Source organism: Pinus tabuliformis, chromosome 7 (assembly GCF_031772625.1).
Source record: "Pinus tabuliformis cultivar Carrire ecotype Pingquan chromosome 7, CPIR1, whole genome shotgun sequence".
Taxonomy (NCBI): Eukaryota; Viridiplantae; Streptophyta; class Pinopsida; order Pinales; family Pinaceae; genus Pinus; species Pinus tabuliformis.
Window position 1 is genome coordinate 1,797,934,564 of NC_142293.1, and position 11,016 is coordinate 1,797,945,579.

The 11,016-nt window shown below is 37.0% G+C and overlaps 1 pseudogene; it reads right to left on the bottom strand.

The window, feature by feature from the left end:
- Positions 1–1,636: 1,636 nt before the first annotated feature.
- LOC149255531 (leucine-rich repeat extensin-like protein 2 pseudogene) lies at positions 1,637–2,161 on the bottom strand (annotated as a pseudogene).
- Between the last annotated feature and the right edge of the window lie 8,855 nt (positions 2,162–11,016).

Below are 11,016 nucleotides of genomic sequence, written 5' to 3' on the forward strand. Positions count from 1 at the left end.
ATATGTGAAGAAAAGATACCCACAACACAGAATAGCAATGATTTTATTATTAGGAGAGTAATGTTCACTTGCCTCTTTGAGGGGGCAACCTCCAATAGAGTAGAGCTCGACTACAAAATAAGACACGATGCTCCTCGCAGAGAGTCTCTATCCTTTATATATGACTCATACATACAATACCATGGGCCAATACCGTGGGTTTTATTAATACCATCTATCTAATACTACGACCCATTTGCAACTAACTGTGGTTCTGTCATTAATTGCGAATTAACCACTTACAATTATTAATATGGGCTTTATTGACTCTTCACTATGACGTGATCCCATTACATAAATAAGGGGGTTAGGGTGGGACCCTAACAGAACTGGATTTTCTCTTCCAAGGGCTGAGCTAGAATTTCAAAGCTATTCCTCAAAGCAGGGCTGGGGGCTTTTTCCCGGTTGAAGGTTTTTTGTGCGCTCGCTTGCGGCTAGGAGCTTTGGTGAAGCCATCATGGGTTAAGGAGTCAGAGGGTTCAGGAGCATTAGCTTTGGCATTTAGGGGATAGTCCCTGAATAGATGCCCAAGAGCGTGGCATTTTCGGCATCGAAAAGGGACATGTTCATAATCCAAGGGTTGAATCCATTCATTGTCACGGTGAGAGAGACTTATCAATTCTGGTAGGGCTTTGTCCAGTCGCATAAAGATGTAGATGCGAGCATAGGAAGTGTATCTATGAATTTTGTTTCTTCTGCTACTTTTATGTATTCCCCTAATCCATTTCCAATGTATTTGAGAATGTCTTCATCCCAGTATTCATCTGGAAGTGAGTACAATCTTATCCAGACTGGCGCCCAGGTGAGGTCTTCCTTGTCCGGATTAAATCTTGCTATCCATTCCCTTAAATACAGACTAGATGAGTTGAAAAGGTAAGGCCCTTCACCCAGGATTCTGTATTTGTCCTCAAGGCAAAAGAAAATCGAAGTGAAGAATCCTTTCGGTTCTAGTTGCAGAGTCACATCTCCTTTGGGTTTCCACTTCGCTGCAATCCAACCATATAGGGCTTTTTCTGTCGGCCAGAACCCTATAAATTTCCCGATGAGGGCATGATCCCTCATGTATTGGATTCGTTCATCAATCTTCTGTCCCGGCAGCTCTATTCTGGGCCGTTCGGTGGCTATTGGTTTGCATGTAGTGGAAGAGACCTTCGAAACTTCCTCTGGTTTGTCCTTCCTTCCGTGCGTGACGCCAGGCTTGTCTCCCTGACTGCCTGTCTCATTGTGCCCATATTGTTGCAGGTTCTCCTTGTTGATCACTTCCTCATCAACAGAGCCAAACAGAATCGTCCGTTCAGGTCCTTGCTGCGAGGAGTTTGCTTTGGGGGAGGGCGTTGACGCCCCCCCCTAGGGTGAGTCCATTGTCCTATGATAGAACTCGAAGTTGCTTAGTCGAATCAGAGCTGGAGGTCAGGCCCGTGATGGTAACCTGATCTGTGCAGACTGCGCCGTCTGAGTTGTGGTCAGAACCCTAGCAGCCGAACCCTAAAACCGTCGCATTAGCTAATTTCCATAAAGGTAGTGGGCTTGGCCCGGTTTAGACTAACTACTCGCACGACGAGCTACGACCTTGCTCGGGATTGAACATAAGGATGAGCTACTCAATGTTACCAAGACAACTAATAGATAATGGAACCTGACATCCTATGTGATTAAAGCTCACATCCAACACATTGAGTTGTTCCAGCATCCCTGTTTCCTCTAGCAAACATCCAGACAGTGTATCGCTGAGAAACAACACCTTGTTCAACTTCTGGACCATGTTGCCAACACTGCTAGGAATGCTTCCAGTCAGCTTGTTATTGGAAAATATCACCACAGACATTGGACAATTCCCCATGTTTTTTGGAATATTATCTTCAAAATAGTTGTTGTTCAAAAATATAGCATCCATCTCCTTCTTGTTGAAGAGCTCTGCAAGAATAGCATCTGTAAAGAAATTCAGTCTCAGATCCAAATACACCAGACTCTGCAGTTCCATAACCACAATAGGGAAATTCCCTGGGAGTTGGTTGTTAGTCACATTCAGCTCTGCTAAAAGTATGATACTCTTGAAGCTAAGAGGAATGACCTCACTGAAATGATTTGTATTGAGATGGAAGAGAGAAATATCAACGAGCATGCCTAGTTCCTCAACCAAGAAGTCTTTAAGAAATCCATCATTTAAGTCAATCCCAACAACAACTTTGTCACATGATTTGTCTAAGGCAGGTGCACAAAAGACCCCTGTGTAATTGCAAACTATTCCCCAAATTCACTCGAATTGCCAATTGTTTGTGTGCTTTGTGCATCCCCTTTTTTGAGATTATCGTCCATGTGAATTGTGATGCCTTATACATTACAGTTACTGAAAAACAATTTGAGATATTCCTTGTTATAGAAGAAATTCCATTTTGGTGATGGAAATGTGCATAACCTTCCATGAAGATCAATGTTAGTTTTAATTTTCAATGATCAACAGACTTGTGTGTGTGAGATATATTTGTTGCTTTTCATTAGTTTTCATATGAATTTTATTGTATACTGTCTTATTTTCAAAGAATCTTGTGTATTTTTATATTAATATATTTTTTATATTTCTTGTTTTGTTGATTATAGGTATAAAATGCCACCTCTTGGTCGCCCCAAAAAGGATCTGAAACAATGTTCACTTGCCGATGCATTTGGTATATCTTAATGCTCTAATCAACTGAATATTTCTGAAAATGAAGTATATGATCATGTGGATGAGGACCATGAATCAAATAATGCAGAACTTCTTGAAGAGGAACCAACATCCAAGAGGTACAAAATAACATTCAAGTCAAAATGGAGGATGATATTTCCATGGGCTTATGCTGTAAAATATTGTAATGGTGTTGAAAGGATAAAATGTTCATGGTGTGTAATCAGGTTTAGCAAAACCCAGGTTCCATTTCTTTTGACATGCAAAATTTCACATTTCTACAAAATATGATAATGGGTATGAATTCCAACAACAACCTTGCAAAGATCCCATAACAAATGTCTAATCGTGCTGCTCAACTTCCAACCTATTTTATGGGCCCTAACTCTAACTTCCCTAGGTTTTCCAATCTCCTCTATCCCGATGGTATGCAACCAATTTCTTATAATAATATCTTCAAGACTCATGCTAACATTTCCAACGACATATTTAAGAAATGAAAAATGGATCCTTCTTCATTGTTGTTAAATGCTTCTGGAATAGTCAAGAAATCAACAATGCAACAACGAGGTTCAAGCCACTTGATTAGCACTAGCAATGGTTATCAACACAAAAATCAAGATAATTTGGAGCCAAAGTATGGAGTCCCTTAGCAGTAGCAAATGCATAATCAACCCATGGTGAGCTTCTCACACAAAACTAGCCTGAGCACTGAAATCAACACAAATATGACATCTTTAGTTTCCAGTCAACTGAACTAGCCATATCATGAAGAGACTCCAGACATGGACTCCCTACAAAATTCATTTTCATGAAAAGGGTCCACCAAAACACAATAATGTTTGTTATAGAACAATCTATATATAAAAAACCCTTTGTATGAAGGTTTCAAAAATCCAATGGCCCTACTTTTGATGAACATATGTATGACATCCAATCAACCAATCCAAATATTACTCCCACAGTCCCACCCATTTAACAAATTCACTTATATTTAGGTCCTACACATATTCACTCACTGAAAATTAGTCTTAAAATTTGGTGATAATGAAATTCTTATGTTGTATGCATTGTATTGATTGATAGATACACAACATGAATTGTAATTATATCCAATATATTTTGAGTATACACTATTTCTCCTCTTATTTATATTATTCATTGACCCTTTTAGACCTTTTTTTTTTCCTTTGGGTAAATACAAACTACCTCACCTCAACCTGCATGGTCTGTAGTATGTATATGGCTTAAATTGATATCCAGATTAATGTAAATTCCATTCATTGCAGTCATATTTCTTTACTTCTTTGTTTGTATTCTAAGATGGGTGTTGTATGGAACAGATGATACTTGAGGGGCACTGAAGATTTTTTGTGTTGAACTTCTGATTTTTGTGGAGGATTTGCATTTGATGAGATTTAAATACAAGTGATGTGTATGCAGTTTCCCAACTATGATTTTATCCCTATAGTTGGTTCAATTGTGGCTGAGTTCAAGACCTATGCAATATGATCTTATGTGGTTACATTTCTCAATCACATGTGCAAGAGTAATGCATTTACTAATGCAACCTTTGACGTAGTAGTATCCTTATGTTTGTGAAAAAAATAATGTAGTATTTTTGTGTTGATCTTGTGTTGATTTTCATACAATCTTGTTTGTTTTGAACTAGAGACAATATTAGAATATGGTAGTTTGCCTCTTTAAGTTTCCTTTTCTTCATTTTATATGTTTATAGCTTCGGACTCTTCATTTTTTAAACATATTAAATTGTGTTATTTAATATATTTCATGCATGGCCTAATATGGTCTCCATGAGTATTATAGATGGATCATATGTATTTGCTAACTTTTCAATATTATGTTTTCTCTTTCTGAATGTATCTTATAGGTTTTAATAATATGAACTTTGTATTTCCTAAAAAACTAGTCTCTGTACCCATGAAAAACTATAGAATGGTGCTGTGAGGAAGATGAAGATTTCAAGGGATGTGCTGAATGGTAGTGGGTGGGTATTTTTTTCTCTCTTTCATTAATAGTAAGTTGTGTATATTTTCATGTTCTTTTTTTATGAGAAATGACATTTGTCTTTATGCAAGCAGCAAGACTGTGACCATTCAAGAGGTTTTGAGCATATAAATAAAACCAGGATGGAAGAAAGGGAGTAAGATAACATTTCCATAGAAGGAGAATGAGCAGTTAGGAGTTGTGGATGCTGATCTAGTATTTGTGACTAATGAGAGGCCACATGATTTGTTCAGACAAGAAGGCAATGACTTGGTGCTTGACCAGAAGATAAGCTTAGTTGAAGCTCTAACAACATTTTCTATGACAATTCCAACATTGAGTGGGAAGACACTAAATCCTACCTTCAATGACATTATATACCCTGGGTATGAAAAGATTATTCCTAAGGAGGGAATGCCCATTGAAAAGGAGCATGGTAGGAAAGGAAATTTCATAATCAAGTTTGAAATTAGATTTCCCTCCAAACTTAGTCCTGAGTAGAAGGCTGGAATCGAGAGAATTTGGGGAGGCCATGCTTGACATTGTTGTTTCAAGTTGTGCCTCTTTTATTGTAGATACTTAACAATACTGAAATAGATATAACAAAACTAACTAATTGTAGTTGCGAGTTCCTCCACCAAATTGTAAAAGTTACCATTTGTATATCTTCTCAGTGAGCTGAAATAAGTGGCCAGAGTTATATCTTCCTTTTTGATTGAGTCCTACCATCTATTGAATGCATTCCTTTTCTGTGTTGATTTTGTACAACTTGTTGTATTGCCAAGTTTTTTTGCCAATTTTTGGCCTTGGCTTTCTTAGCATGTCCATATACTAGATCATAACTACCACTATATTGCAATGACATTGCTTGTACCTGTAGATTATGCCAATTTTGATGAAACTTCCTTATTCTTTAACTTCAATGGAGTACCAATGATGTAATCAGTTCCAAGGTGATGATATGATTTAATTTTTGTACACTTAACACCAAGACAATACAACCATCCAAAGCCTTTGGTATGATTTTGAATCTAGCTAACCAAGTCTCAATGAAAGTTCTTCAGACATGAAGGCAAAACAAATAGAAATTTTTCAGTTGTCTTAGTGTCGGCATTGCTTTGGAAAAATGCATATTGAATCTTGAAATGCCACATCTATTTCACTCATCATTCGAAAACTACCAAAAGCACTCTTTCAGTCCAATGTAGCATGTTTGTAATTACAAATCCCATTAAACATAGTTTTATCATGCATACAACATTATCTTTTACTCTTTGGATACCATTGTATTTCTTACATATATGTTCTTCACTACTCGTATCAATTTAATACCAATTTCCCATACCACATCAAATGAATCTTGGCATAGTGGCATTTGTACTGTGAAATCATCTTATTGAGGCTCTTCAGCCCCATGTTTTCAAAGTGTAATATTCCACTGCATGTTGAGATGTAAAGTTTTTCTTTCATCTAAAACTAATTATTTTTTTGATGTTCTTACACCAACCTTTGCTTAATATAACAGTGATTCATTGAAAAAGACAAAAAACATAACATTTGGCGAACATAAATTTTATGGACATAATTGGATTGTTTGAAATTCAATTGTTAGTTACAACGCGTATGAATTGTATCATGAATATTGGACTTGTTGCTGTGTTGGATGGGGCTATTATTCTTGATAAACTCGGGAATATCTTGCATCTTGCAACATTGTAAAGACATTAACAAGCAATAGTATGTTATCTTGGAACTACCTTTGCGAGCATGTTTCCCTTTCACAAGCTTAGACTAATCAAAATTTATTTTTATCTATGAAATGGGTGGTTTCCCTTTACCTTCCAAAGACGGAAATGAAGCAGTGAATGAAATTTCAAAGATTTTTTTTTTAATGTTTTCTAACAAGAGCAAATCCACTGTCTATTATTTTTATATTCCTAGAGTTGTATGACTGCTGGGAATAATTCATCTCGACTCTCTTCAAAGATTTCCTTTTTGGCAGATGGGTCACCCCTAAAGATCTAAATCCCCTTTTCCAAAGGAAAACATTGATTCCCAGTTGGGTTCCTCCTAAACTGAAGGGCCTATTAAAAGAAAATTTGCTTACCATCTTAGTGCTTTTATCAATTATCCTAAGCTCAACCCCATGTATGATATGTTATGAAACATAGTTCTATGTGAATTTTCTGGGGAGAAGAAGAATGAGTGTACAAGAACCACATCTTTTCTTACAACTAATAAAGAATGATAAATACTAAGTAGATAAGTGCAGGTATCCTTAATTTCTTTAAACGTACTTCTATGTCATGTGAGCTAACTCGTTACATGTCTAAGTAATTTGTTTATTGGAAAGTACATGGACTGTGAGATAAACAGAACAAATGCACAATTGCAAGTACGATACACAATATATCTAATTTGCATTAGTCACATAGGGGAGGGATAAGCTACATAGATGATAGGAGTAAAAGGGAAAACTATATTTAAACACAACTGATTATGCATTGGGTGATTGGCCAAGCCAATTGAGTAGCTATTACCTAACAAAATGATTATTTAATTACAACATTTCTTGTCTATCAGTACTTATGTGGATCACCTTTCAACGACGCATCAATGATCCTCGTCTAATTCTGCATATGGAAGTACTATACTAACATTTTCTTGTTAGTTGGATGATGTAGGAGCATAAGCAGGCATGCATATTTCTGGCTAGAATTTGAAAATTGTCTCTCAAATGCAGGCAATTTTAGGGTTTATTTTCTTAGATTGATGTACACATTCTTAAACAATATCCTGCTTGAATTAGAAGTGAAAAAATATTGAGAAGCCATAATTCTGAACCATGAAAGCTATATTGAAGCTCATCCTAAATTTGTAGCATGGATTTTTCAAGATTATGTCGGAATGAGTACATTGCAAGTCATATACGATGTTGCTTTACAAGTGTATATAATCCCAAATAAGGTTACAAAATGAAAATGGCCTTATTATACATTCAATGACAAACCGATTTACAACTCTTGCCAAAGTATTCCATTTATAGTTCTTCAGAAACTCTGGAATTGCAATTTTGTAGAGCAAGTTCTGAAAATTTGATCAAGTTGCAGCGATACCGATAATGGCAGAGATGGAAAATTTGAATAATTTTCTTTGAGTATAAGTTATATCTTCTTGCAATGATCGAATTCTCCTTCAAAGTTGTTCGAAGCAACTTTTATGATCCTTGTTTCATGCCAAACGTGAAGTATGTTCCTCTAAATATTCTTTGTTGTTCATGTCCATTAATCTTCCAACAAGTGAAGTGTTTTATGATCCTTGTTTCATGTCAAACGTGCAACATGTTCCTCTAAATATTCCTTCTTGTTCATGTCCATCAATCTGCCAACAAGTGAAGTGTCAACTATTATCATAATATGCTCTCTGCTAAAATACCAGCCTAGACCCATCTTAACTCTGGAGTTAATGATATTGAGTTTAGTATAAATCGTTGTATTGAGTGGAGTTGAGGTTCTTGATTGATGGTACTGACTCCATTTCTACTCCAGACATCTCATTTATTAATTTTTTTACCAAATTAATAAAACTACCATCAAAGTGTGAATTTGTGGGGTCATTAGAAAACTCGTGATAGAAAACTTATACCAACCAGGAATGCGGAAAGGGGCAAGGCGTTCAGATAAACTTGTATGTGATTAGAAGACTTCTAACGCTGAGGATTCCTTAAAGGGCCCACGGGTTCTACCCTTTATTCTTATGAATTATGCACCGGCATGGATGAACTACCAAGCTGTCTATTCACATTGACCTGTGAAGATCCAGAGCCATGAGGGTAGCATTACCTCCGCAAATGCCCATGGGCTCTCCAGGTTACGTTAAATATTATTAGAGACGAACTGACGTGATTGCATAAGGTCCCACATGTAATCTAAAGAAAGGAGACTACTACACAATAGCGTTCTACTGTACGTTCACCTTGACCGGTGAAGGCGACAGCCATTAGCTTAGTTGTTTCCTCCTTTCTCTATCAACCCCTCGAAAAAGATGGACGGTTGTTCCCTCCTTTCTCTATCAACCCCATGAAAAAGATGTTTATATGGACGGTGCGTTCCTCCTGTCTCTATCATAATTGTGATTTGCAACTTCGCGCAACGTCACTCCAGACGTTCTTCTATCTTTATAATTGCAACTTCGCGCAACGTCACCCCAGACGTTCTTCTATCTTTATAATCGGCTCGAAAAATATGTATGTCTGGTCGGTTGTTTACTCCTTTCTCTATCAACCGCTTTAAAAATATGTTTATATGGAAACTGCTTTAAACATATATGGACGGTTCGTTCGTCCTGGCTCTTTCAAAATTGTGATTTGCAACTTCGCCCAACCTCACCCCTCGCAGCTATACGCCCGCCCAGGGTCAGGCCCCCGCGCGTATTTTTATAATCAGCATTCCTCGCCATTTCATTCACTCCATGCATTCCATTTTTGTTCTTCTGATTCCTTACATTCCCACCTCTATTCACGTTCAGTTGTGAGGCTGGGCCACTTGCTGAACATAATAACAACTTCAAAGGTAATTCACATACTCGTCATCTTCTCTTTCTTTCTGTGGATTAAAGATTATGTTGTATTACTTCATCATAGCTCGAAATTTCTTCAATTTCAATGACATTTTTCTGATATATATATTTTTTTCGTTTTCCAAGAGTTTGCGTTTGGAGACACTTAAATTTTAGAGCGCCCGTCAAGCAGTCTAAATTAATTTTGTAGTAGGCTTTGTCCATTTATCCTATTTAAAATCAGACTTAGGTGTCTATCAAATTTGCTGTCATTCTATCTATTCTATTGGGGTTCGGGTTTCTTCGTATTCAGTTTTAATTCAGGGGAAATACAAACTAATTCTAATACCCCTCTTTAATTTCTGGTTCGGGTTTCTTCGGATTCAGTTTTAATTCAGGGGAAATAAAACTAATTCTAATACCCCTCTTTAATTTCTGTAGCTTAGACTTGGTCAAAAAACTCTCCTAATTGTATGTTTGCCTCAGATTTCTGATGGACTATCAAACCAACAGCAACAGTAGCAGCAGCAGCAGCAGCAGCAGGGTTTCCTTGACAATTGAAGATCATATTATTGTTGTGATTGGTGATCCCCCGCAAATTAATGTTATACGTCAAGAACGTCGCAACGCTATGTCCGGCCACGTAAACAATTTGGTTAATGTGTACGCGACCATTCATGCAGCAATTCTCACGGCTGTCTTCTCTGTTCAGGGTCCTGTTGGGTCAGAGGTTTGGGGCAGTGTAGTCCTTCTCTCCGGAGTTGTATCCACAGTAACCATCCTCCTCCTCCTCCGCATATTCGTTCAACAGTTTAATGATCTTCCAAATGGCGGGAGAGGCGAACGTCGACTCCTCAATTCTGTAGTTGAGAAGTGGAGGTGGATTGCAGGGAGAGGTGCATTTGTTTTAATGCTAATGGGGTTGTCAGTCTGCCTCTTCTTCACTTGCAGTCGTCAGCCCTTCTCCCGCATTCCCTAAATCCTCCGAGGAACCTCCGTGTAGCTTGCATGGTACCGTTACGTCAAAGTTTACTTCATGGGTATTGTCAGTTGTTTGCAGCAATACTTTATTTCCCAGTTATAAGTTTAAATCTTCGTATAGGGGTGGCCTTGGCCGTTACAGTGTGTTAATGGGATTATGGATCTGCGTGTTGTTCACTCCCGCTTCTCCTAAATCTGCCCATAAACTTTTGTGAAACTTAAGGTTGTAGTATTTATGTCTAAAATTTTCTCCACCTAGTCTTTTTTGGAGCGGTTCTTTCGTTCCCCGTTATAAGTTTAGATATCTTCCATTACAGAAGTGGTCCTTGGGCTTAGAGTTTCACACCCCTGTACCAAACAGTGTTATTAATATATTTGTTCTATTTGTTTTATTTATTCTTTAATGCTGCCCGTGGATGTTTATGGTTTGGCAGGCACAGAAGTTTCCTCCTAACATGTCAAAAATTTTCTTACGTTAGATCTAACTTAGAGTAGATTTCTTAGATTAAATCTTAGCGTTGTTCTTTGCTGGACTCCAATAGGAGTGGCCTTTCTAGTTACAGCGTATCGACACTACAATATCCTCATTATTTGAGTTGTAATCACATTAATATTTAATATTTAATATTTATTTTTATTTTTGTTTTTTTATTATAATGAAATATATATATTTATTTTTATTTTTTTAATAGTCGGCTGGAATATATTTAGTTTTAAAAGTCAGATATATTAACTAATATTTGATTAATTATATATCTTTTAACTAA